At 41.8% G+C, this 11,838-nt stretch overlaps 1 protein-coding gene across 2 annotated transcripts in view; it reads right to left on the bottom strand.

Moving 5' to 3' along the window:
* The window catches only part of Scyl2 (SCY1 like pseudokinase 2), a 72,781-nt gene extending 61,160 nt beyond the window's left edge, over positions 1–11,621 (bottom strand). Inside the window, exon 1 of one of the 2 annotated variants that reach the window (XM_004623828.2) lies at positions 11,376–11,621. The gene's annotated coding sequence lies outside the window, so the exon portion shown is untranslated. The other variant, XM_023716733.1, reaches the window with a different exon arrangement.
* Positions 11,622–11,838: the final 217 nt, after the last annotated feature.

Here is an 11,838-nt window from a genome sequence, read left to right as displayed (position 1 = left end):
CACACACACACACACACAAACACACACAAATAAATAAAAATTAAAAAATAAATAAAATAAAATAAAATAATACTACTGAGCTATGAAATCACTTAGAACATTTTGTAAGAAAGCATTGCTAGTTCAGTGGCACATGCCTGTAGTCCCACATACTTAGGAGGCTGAAGTAGGAGGTTCACTTGAACCTGAGAGTTCAAGACCTACCTGGGCAGCACAGTAAGACCGCATGTCAGAAAACAGAAAAAAAAAAAAAAAAAAAAAAAAAACAGGATAAGGTTAAAAAAAAAAACCAAAACATTAAAGAACAGAGAAAACCTCAGTAAACTGGGGGACACTATCACAGGTCTAACATTTACAAATAGGTTCCCAAAGTGAGGTGGAAAATGTTTAAAATAATAGCCAAAAGTTTTCTACATTTCATGAAGACTATACAAAGCTCCAAGAAATTCAGTGAACCACTATGAAGGTTAAAGATACAGGAAATCATCCTAGATCTTTCATACCAATAGTCAAAAATCTGTGATTCAAAGAAAACCCTAAAAATGACCAAGGAAACAGATGAACTATATTTAGAACAAAAATAAGAATTTCCCTGGACCTCACCTCAGAACTTAGGCGTATCAGAGAACAACGGCTTAAGGCAGAAATAAAGGGGCCAGGGATTTAGCTCAGAGGTGCACCCCATGCCATGCCTGGCAAGCGCGAGGTCCAGAACTTGATTCCTGGTATTGCCCCCAAAAAAGATAGAAATAAAAAATTATTTTTTTAATGTACTGTTTTAAGTCAAACTAAGGAAAGTAATAAAGAATAGTGGGAAACAGAACTGTATTTCTGAAAAATATTTATACTGTATGTGAAGTAGTACTAACATCATTTGAAGGTATATAGTAAGTTAAAGGTACAGATTGCACACCTTAAAATTACAACAAAAATAATGAACACACATAACTAAAAGGTGAACAATGGTCATAAAATTGAATCCTAAAGAAATCTGAGTAAATACAAAGAAAAGAAGTACAAGGGACCAACGACAAATATGGCAAAGAGGAAATAAACAGCAAGACAGCTGACTGAAATCCATGCACATCAATAATTATTAAGTGTACTTATTTTTGCACTTATTATTGGATTTTAAATTTAAATTGGATTTAAATTTAAACAACATAGTAACAAGTAAGAGGCAGATATTGTCAAACTAAATGTAAAAAGCAAGATCTAACTATAGGGGCTGGAGAGATGGCTCAGTGGTCTAAAGCACCTACTCGAAACAAGCTTGGCAAAGCACAGGGACCGCGGTTCGATCCCCAGCACCACATGCCAGCCAGACCCGCCCCCTGGTGGGCTGAGCTGGCCACACACACACACACAATAAATAAATGTACAAAAAAAAGATCTAACTATATCCTTCTAAGAAACCATTTTTAGGGCCAGGGAGATGGCTCAGTGGAATAAGCGCTTCCCTGGCAAGCGCAAGGGCCTGAGTTCAATCCCTGGTTTTGTCAAAAAAAAAAAAAAAAGAAAGAAAGAAAAGAAATCATTTTAAAATATATAAGGACACAGGTAAAGTAAATGTACCAATTTGAAGTGCATAAATTAGTAACAGATACAATAGACTTCAAGGCAATAAAGACATCCGATAATGATAAAGTTGTCAATTCATCAAGAAGGCATAAAAATTCTAAATGTTTATCTACTCAGAAAGAAAGCTTCAAAATAAGTGCAACAAAAGTTGACAGAATTGGAAAAAGTTTCTACAGTTTATTTTGTGGAATAAGTTTTTTTTTTTTTTTGCTCTAAATGCCCTAAGGGGTGGTTTGGCTGGCTGGTGTGCTGTGGGGATCGAACTACAGCAACCTGAGGCTGACAGCTTTTTTCTACAGTTTATTTTGATACAGACTTCAAGAGTAACAGACCAACACAAACCCCGCAAAGCAGTAAAGAAACAAGTATCTCAGCACCACTATTAAGTGTGTAGATCTGTGAGATACTGCTCATTGCAACGAACTCCAAGGTTTTAATTAAACCATACAGACTCATAAGATAAAACCTAGAAAACTGATCTTTTTTTTTTTTTTTTTTTTTTGCAGAACCGGGGACTGAACTCAGGCCCTTGCGCTTGCCAGGGCAGCGCTTATTCCACTGAGCCATCTCCCCAGCCCCTAGAAAACCAATCTTTGGCAACTACTTAAGCTCTTGACAAAAAAGTGATTCCATCAACATAAAATTGCGTATTTCAAATTGTGAGATACACAAGCAAAAATATGTGAAGACCAGTGGACTAAGGTAGCACTTGTCTGCATTCCATTTTCTCCACTAATCACATTCAGGTAAATAGAACTTTTTTGCTATTAAAGATCTTAATTATAAATAGCAAGTGAAATTCTCATGTTTCATTTTTAATTTAATGCTGCATTTTTGTAAGTAGCTATAAAATGTTGCTACTGGCATTATGAAAACATTTATTTGCTATGCCAAGTTCTCCACAAACATCTGCTGCTGATTTAGACAGATGACAAATCCTGTTTAAAGCTACCTCATCCTCTACATCTGCCTGACCTGCACAGGGTTATGCACCCTGTTATATGCTGGAAATAGAGATGTAAATGGAAATGTTCCTTCCCGTTAGGGACTCAGGCCAGTGGCAAACTCAGACTGCTAAAGTTATAACACTTAACTAAAGTATGAATGTACAATGGTAGGGTCACGTACTTCCCCTTTTTGCAAAGACAAAATACCCAACACCCCAAGGTAAAGGAAAGGCTTATTTAGCTCACAGTTTGTAGAGGTTTCAGTCCATAACCAGCTGGCTCCCAGACAGGGTGGCACACACAGCGGGGCAACACACCACTGTTCATGGTGGTGGAAAACAACAAAAGCAGCAAGGGCACTCGTACCCTTAATCCCGGCACTAGACCATGACACAAACTCTAGATTCAACCACCTCTGAAGAACCTGTCCCCACCCATGGGGCCAGGGATATAGCTCTGTGCCTGGCAAGCACAAGGTTCCAAGTTTGATCTCTGGTACCATACACACAAAAAAAGACCCTGCCCCCCATGACTGCATACACCTTTGGAGAGACATGTAGAAATAAAACATAACTGGCACTTTAAGATGAGCTAAAAATACATTTTTTAAGTACGAAAAAAAAAAAAGGGAATGGAGTGTAACAGAATGAAAGATTGTGTACCTAGATATGGAAGAAAGATTATAGCATGATCCAAAGACTACAAAAAGCTCACTGTAAAACCAAGCAATATTTTCAGTACAGTCTTTTTTTTTTTTTCCTTTTTTTTTTTTTTTTTTTTTGTGGAACCGAGGATTGAACTCAGGCCCTTGCACTTGCCAGGCAAGTGTTTATTCTACTGAGCCATCTCCCCAGCCCCATCAGTACAGATATTCAAATGTGAGATGTTTACCCATCATCCAAAGAGTCAACATCTGTGTAAATGAAGAAAAACAATTGATGACTTAATTTTTATTAAATACCCACTATGTACCTGATACCACATACAATGTTAGAAGCTGAAGAGGAAGTAAAGGAGAAACAAGTCATACAGGATCTACCATTAAGAAGAGAAGAGCTGCCACAAAAAAAAAAAAAAAAAAAAAAAAAAAGAAGAGAAGAGGCAGCCGAGTGTGGGGGTGCATGCCTATAACCCCAGACTCGGGAGGCTGAGACAGGAGGATCACAAAGTTTGAGACCTGCCTGAACTACATAGTGAATTCAAAACCAGCCTAAACTACATAGCGAGATCTTGCCTCAAAAACAAGGGCAGAGGCAGAAAGTAAAGCCACCATAGTATTAGCCTAATGATAAAATGCTTAAAAAAAATACAGAATGCACAATATTACAAAAGCAAACAGAACAAGACTAGCAGAATTTTGCTCCCAAGTAGTAATGTTACAGATGCTTTTATATATGCAAGTAGGAGTGAACTAGACAGAGAAAAGGAAAAACGTAGGAGTAAAAACAAAACAGTTCGGATAACAGCTAAAGGAAAAGAAAGTATGGCAAAGGAGACTAGAAAAGCCAGCTCACCAAGAGCAACGCGTAGTTATGAGGAGTCATAAAATGGTTTCTTGCATGAGTAAGATAATTAATCACCCTGTGGAGTGGAGCAAAAGATACACAGTTCTGGGGGTGGGGATAAGAAACATGGTCAGACCGAACAGAACTGCAATGTGTACTTCAAGGATGATATATATGTAATTTAGAAAGTAAAAAAAAGAATAAAGCAAAGGAAAGGACACATGCAAACATATACAGGACAGGGAAGAATTGGTAAGTATAGGAGATATTTCAAAGGTGACTACTTATATGAATATTTATAGCCACATATTAAACTATGTTTTGCAATTTTACGCATATTTCACATTTTAAGCAACTTTTAAAAGAGAAAGAATTTGCTGAGCTAAGGAAACACTGAGAAAGGAAATGTTAAAAAGCATTTCTAACACTTCCTTTCTCTCATTAGTAACTGTCTTAGTTCTGTACTCTGCTATTTTTCTGGAAATCCCACTCCCATTCGCATCTCCAACTTCAGAGTTTGGTGGAAAGGAAGCGCTGGCCAGGGCAGGACACACAAGAGCCAACTGTCCTGCGAAGAGAGAACTCAGATAAGCACGATCTGAGTTGCCTGAGCAACACTCACACGAAGATATATGGTAGGTTTTTTTATACCAAGGTCCAAAACTTAGAAAAAATATTGGCCTGAAGGTAAAAATGTTAAGTACCAAGATCCAGTACAAAAAGACTAGGGCCTCAGAAAAGGTTATCCCAGAAGACCCAAGAAAATAAGTATACCATGAAACCAACAGAAGGCAAAAACAAAACAATCTCAATGAGCTTGGAGAATAAGATCTGACTTTAAATGACTTTTAATTACTATCAACAGCCATTTGACATATAAGAAACTGGCCAGAGCACAATCCCCGTAATTCCAGATCTTAGGAGGCGGAAGCAGGACAATCATGAGCGCAAGATCAGCCTTGTCAGCTTAGGTGAGACACTGTCATAAAATAAAATGACACAAGGGGAAGTGAATCAAAAAGAACTAAGAGGGCCAGGCAGAAGGTTCAGTAGACTAAGTGCTTCCCTGACAAGCACATGGGCCTGAGTTCAATCCCCAGTTCTGCAAAAAAAAAAAAAAGAACTCAGATATGTTACATATGTGCACCAGCTCCCCACAATGAATACTACTGCATTATAAAGTACAAATGTGTACAGTAAAAATGTTTTAAATTTTTTTAAAACTGGTTGTAGATCAAGGTCAGTGATCACTGGCTTCAATTCCCAGTATTGGGAGAATATAATTCTTCAATTTTTTATTTAATTAATGAACACAAAAATAAGGCTATTTTTGCAAAGACAAAGTTATACATGACAAAAATGTTTATTCATTTCAGCCATTTTTTCCTTGCACATCTAATAGAATTCAACCACCTTCCCTTTCCAAATCTCAACCAGAGTAACACCTTAGGGAGCCCCCACTATTATCCCAGGATAGATCACTCTACTGTCTGGCTCAGCCATCACCTGGCAGTCAGAACCAGTCAGTGAGCATGGTATAATACTAGACTTTTCTTGTGTACCTGGCAGAAAGTAGGCTGAACGCTACACGCTGGTCACAGGTAGCTGGAAGGAACCGGTAATTCTTTCAGTTCTACCTGGAAATTTTCCTGCCTCAGCCTCCCAAATGCTCTGAGATTAGAGGTATGCACAACCACACCTCTCACTTTTTGAATTTTCAAATAAAATACATGTAAAGAGTTTCTTACTTCTTTCCAAGAATAAAATATTAAAACATAAAATTAGCTTGTATTTTTGTTGAAAATACCACAATGTTAATAATAAGGTTATTTCAATCTCATCAGAGAATGAAATTATGTTTAAGGGCTGGCGAGACAGCTCAGCAGACCAAGCGCCTACTTAGGCATGCACAGGCGCCAGAATTCAATTCCCAGCACCACATGCTGCACCGGCCCTGTCCCTGGGCGCGCTGAGCCAGCCACTGAGACTGCGTGTGGTGGCGCAAGCCTGTAATCCCTGTGCTAAGGAGGCTGAAAATAAGAGGATAACTAGAGTTCGAGTTGCATAGTAAGACCCTATACTAAATATGTTTAAAAAAATTATCTTTAATAACTTTTAGTCTCATAGTACCTGGTATGGACTAGACCAGTGGTGGCAAATCTTGGCATGCATGCTACAGCAGGCTGTTTATAACACTGAAAACTCTAAAATGTTCTCCATCACAGGCCTAGACTATTAATCACAAAATACATAATGACTACAAATGATAATGTGGGTAAGTACAAACTGAACACAAAATAGTTTATTGCATCCCTTACAGAGGCACAATGGCTAGAGATTTCTATGTAAAATGCCTGACAATAAAAGAATGCTATTTACATAATCATTAACATAGTTGTATATTCACAAAATGCCAATTGTGTGTTTAAGAATTACATTTACGTAGGGCTGGGGAGATATCTTGGACATTTAAGGGCCTACCTGCCAAGCGCAAGGACCCTAGTTCAATCCCTAGCACCACGTGCACACAGGCCCCACCCCCAGGTCTGCTGAGCTGGCTACTGAGACCCGGCAGAGTGGTGCATGCCTTGTAATCCCAGGGCTGGGGAGGATGAGACAGGAGGGTGGTGAGACCCTGTACCAAATACACAAAGAAAAGAAAAGGAAAAGAAAAAGAAAAAGGGTGAGCAAGTCAGCCTGGGGATGTAGCTCAGCATTAAGTTTCAATCTCTAATACTTCAAATAAAAGAGGGGAACTGTACTTCCGATTTGATTTGAAACTGTCTCATTGCTGTTTATCAATAAAACTTTAAATAAAATAAAAATAAAAAAATAAAAGAGGGGGAAGGTATTTGTACCCATACACCTATAGGGCACTTATCTATTTATATGTAAAGAAACAGGATCTTGGGGCCAGGGAGATAGCTCAGTAGAATAAGCGCTTGCCTGGCAAGCGCAAGGGCCTGAGTTCAATCCCCGATTCCACGAAAAAAAAAAAAAAAAAAAAAGAAACAGGATATTACCATAGATCTTGAAATATGTTTGTTGTGGGTTACTGAGAGATTACTAGAAGTTGTTTAAAAGAAAAAAAATTGCTTAATTATTTAAATTGCCTAGCACGAGGGCCAGCCAAATAGCTCAGCAGATTAAAGCGCCTGCAAGCAGGCACAGGGGCCGGGTTCAATCCCCAGGCCTGCTGTGCCAGCCCTGACCCCAGGGCACACTGAGACAGCAATTGAGACTGGGCATGGTATAATCCCAGCACTTGGGAGGCTGTAAACAGGTGGATCACTATAAGTCTGATCTAGTAATGAGACCCTTAACATCCCATAGACTCTTCCCTAAAATACAAATAAATAAATAGCCTAGCATAGTGGTGCATATCTAAAATCCTATCACTAGCAATACTAAGACAGAGGACAGCTGTGATTTAGACACCAGCCTAAATTACACAGCAAGATCCTATCTCAAAAAATATAACACTCTTCAATGTGAAACAAAAGTCCTGTTTAATCTTACTAAGAACAGCAATTACACAAGCTGTAATATAGTTACTCTCTTTACAACTACAAAATCTAATTCTTACCAGTTATGGCAGAAGAGATTATTTACAGAAGACTGAATAAAGATTAAATATATACATGATGGCTACAATAAATTATTATGTACCTACTAAAAGTGAAAACTACCATGAGAAACAAGAAATGAAACAGAGTTAGTCACTGGTTACAAGTTTAAAACCACCACACAGTAAGACTTAAAGAGCAACACAAGAGACTGTAAAGCAACTTATGTTTAAATATCAAACCAAAGTGGTAACTTGAGCCAGGCATGTTTCATCCTGTAATCCCAGGAATGAGACTAACACAGAAAGATATAGCTCAAGGCCATCCTGGACTAGTGGGTTCAAGGGCAGCCTGGACTACACAAGACCCTGTCTCAAAAAACAAAAAGCCAGCATGGTGCTACAAACCTGTAATTCCAGCACTCAGGAGGCTGACGCAAGAGGATCTCTGCAAGTTCAAGGTTAGTTTGTACTCAACGAGTCCAAGGCCAGGCTAAACTACATAGTGAAACTCTGACTCAGAAAAGAGAGATTACACCCAAATTTTCTTTTATATTCCATACTAGGGGCTGAATCCAGGACCCTCACACAATGAACTATATCTCCAACCCTTTTTCATTTCGAGGCAGCATCTTGGTAAGTCACTCAGTTGCCCAGAAGTTCAGTTAAACATGTGATTCTCCTGCCTCAGCCTTCCCAGAGTGCTGAGATGACAGACACACACCTAATTTACACTCGTTTTTGGAAGGCACTTTAACTTCAAAACTCCAAAATGTAAAATAAAAGTGGAAGACATGTGAAAATAAAATGAACTACTGTCTAAGAAAGATAAAGGTTTTCAAACTCTGGTGAACATCTAAAGAACTTGTTAAACCATATAAACACCACCTACTATCTCAAACCTTCAGATTCAGAATCAATAAAGTTGTAGTCAAGCTATCTAGAGCTTGAACTAGATGGGTGTTTTTGTTTGTTTTTAATTTATTTATTGGATACAGGGTCTCACTAGGCAGTTCCGACTCACAGTGATCCTCCTGTCTAAACCTCCATAGTGCTGGGGCTACAGACGTGCACCACTACGCCTGGTTTTGGCGGCCAGCTCAGGTCCTTGTACTTGCCAGGCAGCAGGCACTTAAACCGCTGAGCTATCTCCCCAGCCATATATATAATACTTTTTGAGCTAGATGTTTTTTAATGCACAGCCAAGTGTAAAAATTAAGTGTCATATGATTAAGTACATGATCATCAACAGCAAGGAAACCTGAGCTAGTGGTAATTTTAACATATGGTAGACTGTGACCACACACAGCCTCTCTTACACCACTTATAATCTATAAAAAGGAGAGAAAGCCACCCAATCAGGTGATTGTTGTGAGGATTAAAGATGACCGGGCAGGGCCAGGTGTGATGGCACACACCTATAATCTCAGCACTCTGGAAGCTGAGACAGGAAGACTGCCATGAGTTCAGTCATAATGACTGCGCTACTCAACTCAAGGCCAACCTGAACTACATAGCAAGATGCCCCTAAGTAAGTTAAATTTTTAAAATGTAGCTGAAAGGTCACTATTAAAAAAAAAAGAAAGAAAGAAAGATGTCCACGGAATCACTAGTGCAACTCCTGACATTACCTGTATAATGAATTCAAATCATTTAACATTTATTAAGCACTTACACAGTATCAGGGAATAAGGAACATCTCATTAACTTATTAAGTATGAAGAGGACAACTCTGCAACGTTGTCATGAGAACATACAAATAGAAGCGATCCTAACCTGTAAAGTCTTCCCTGGAATGAGCTGAATCACATAATAGGTTTTAACTAGATAAAAAGGAAAGGAAGAAGCCAGTGTGGTGGTGGGGCCTTTGCAGCCTGTGCTACAAAGCAAGACTGTGCTCAAAAAAGCCAAAACTTAAAGGGGGGGGGGGGGGGGCAGGGGACGCATTTCCAGGCTCTCGAAGATTCTTCCTGAAAGCATAACCAAAAGCTATGTATCTGAAGAACAGAAAGATAGGCAAGGTAACCAGAGGAGAAAAGAAATCCAAGAAAGCCTGGTGGAGATGAGGCTGGAAAGACAGAGGGCCAACCTCGGCAGGCCTCAGCAGGTACAGCAGAAGTTCAGTTTATCCTGTAATGAGAAGCCTTGGAAGGGTTTTAAACACGGAGACTATGAGATCCGACCTGCATTTAGAAGGAAAAGAGGGGCTGGAGAGATGGCTCAGTGGTCTAAAGCACCTACTCGGAACAAGCTTGGCAAAGCACAGGGACCGCGGTTCAATCCCCCAGCACCACATGCCAGCGAGCTGCGCCCCCTGGTGGGCTAAGCTGGCCACACACACACAATGAATAAATAAATAAATAAATAAATTTAAAAAAAAAGAAGGAAAAGAGGTAAGCTATGATCGAGAGGCTACAAAGAACCTACATGAGATGACAAAGGCCAGAACTAGACTTGTGCTGAAGACAGGACTCCTCCACAAGAACGACTACAAAGGCAGAAGGAGAGCCATGCAAGTTCAACACCTACAAAAAGGAACAGAACAGTAAGAAGACTTATTTCTTTTCCTTGAAGTCATGAATTTCAAATGTGTATGAGCTGTTATCCTCAAACACAAATCTGACTTGCACAGAAACACTCCATTATACGGAAGCACAATGTGTACTGAGGGTCCACTGAACTGAAAGCATAAAAGAACAGGTAGTTCTGCATATGTGGAAAGAAGATCCCAAGAGAATGAAGGCCCTCATCTTCCATTAGGTTCATTGTCTTCAAACAATCTCCACTTCCAGCAAGCTTTATTAAAAAAAAAGGGGGGGGGAGGGGGGAGATGGAGGAGAAGCAGCAGCTTCCAAGGTCCAGAAGGAATCTTCAACCATCTCATTTTGAAGCTATTACCAGGACCATGATGACTAGCTGGTTTGTAAAGCTATTAATTTTTAAGAACTGAGAGACATGCTACTTTAAAAACTTACATACAGAACATAATCGTTTAAGTGTCGTCATACAAATTCTGAATTGGATGCACAAAAAAAGCTCCTTGGCAACTGGTAAGTCACTACTGGCAAGAGTACGTTTAAGTCACTTGACTCTTGTCTACTCGATCCTGTTAGGTAGACTTGATCACCCCTGTGTTCTGATCACAGGGACGTATTCACCCAAAACCCAAGAAGTTTTTGTAAGCTTTATTGACTTAAATCTTCATTCTTTTTCTCTCGCTTAGGAAAACAGGAAGAGTCCTGGAGCCACCAAAGTGGACGTTAACAAAACACCTGCCCCACCCACCTCACACACAGTAACCTACCACTCCCCAGCTACAACTGCGGTCGGAGGACGTGGGAGGCTCAGAGCGCCCTGGTTGGTGCCCCGGGTCACCGGAGCCGGACCTCGGAACCAAGGGGAGCTGTCTTACCCAGTCCGGGAGTAGTGTTCAATTTCCCAAAAGGGAACCGCGATCTCCACCACCGAAACCCGAGCTCCCGCGCCAGCGACTCGCCCGCCGGCGGAAGACCCCGATCACCCGATCGCGGGTCTCCCGTCCCCCCCGGGCCGCTTCGCTTCGGGGCTCTCGGATCCGCTTCCGGGCACCCGCTCCCCCAGCCCAGCCGCTCGCTCGTACCCCGCGCCCCAGCCGGCCGTCACCAGGCAACCGTCGCCAGCCGGCGGCCCCGGAGGCCTAGCCCGCGCCGGGCCCGGCCCCACTCTCCGCTCGCCGGTCAGGGAGCCCGGCTCGAGCGCGGCCGGGGAGGAGGAGCTCACGCCGAGCCCAGCGCTCACCTCTCGGCGCGGCCCCCCGGAGGGGCGGCCCTGGGGCTCGCTCCCCCCGCCCCCTAAACGCCTCCTGGCTGCGCCCCCTCGGCCTCCGCGTCCGGCCGCCGCTGTCCTCTTACTCCATGGCCTCTGCCAACGCCTTGGCCACCAAGGCTGGAGCAGGAGGAGGAAAAGGAGAAGTGGAGGAAAGGACTGGGAAGGAAGAATCCAGGAGCGGTAGGAAGGCTGAGAGACCTGCCGGCCCGTGCATGACGTCACTTCCGTCTTGGCCGGAAGGGGCGGGGTATGAGCGCCTCCCTGCGGAACGCCTGGGAATGGGCGGGGCTTCGGACCAGGGGGTGGAGCCGGTACTACCGCCGTTGGCGGTATGTTTAACTCCGGTGTTCCCAGTCTTCCCAGCCTTAGGAGTTTTTGGACCCAGGCGGAGCAGTACGAGTTCCGTGAGCCCTAGAGGTGGCTTCTTTTAAGA

The sequence above is a fragment of the Octodon degus genome, unplaced genomic scaffold (assembly GCF_000260255.1).
Source record: "Octodon degus isolate 3935 unplaced genomic scaffold, OctDeg1.0 scaffold00004, whole genome shotgun sequence".
In the NCBI taxonomy this organism is placed as follows: Eukaryota; Metazoa; Chordata; class Mammalia; order Rodentia; family Octodontidae; genus Octodon; species Octodon degus.
The sequence above is the reverse complement of the archived record's forward strand: the minus strand, read 5'-3'. Positions and strand labels throughout refer to the sequence as shown.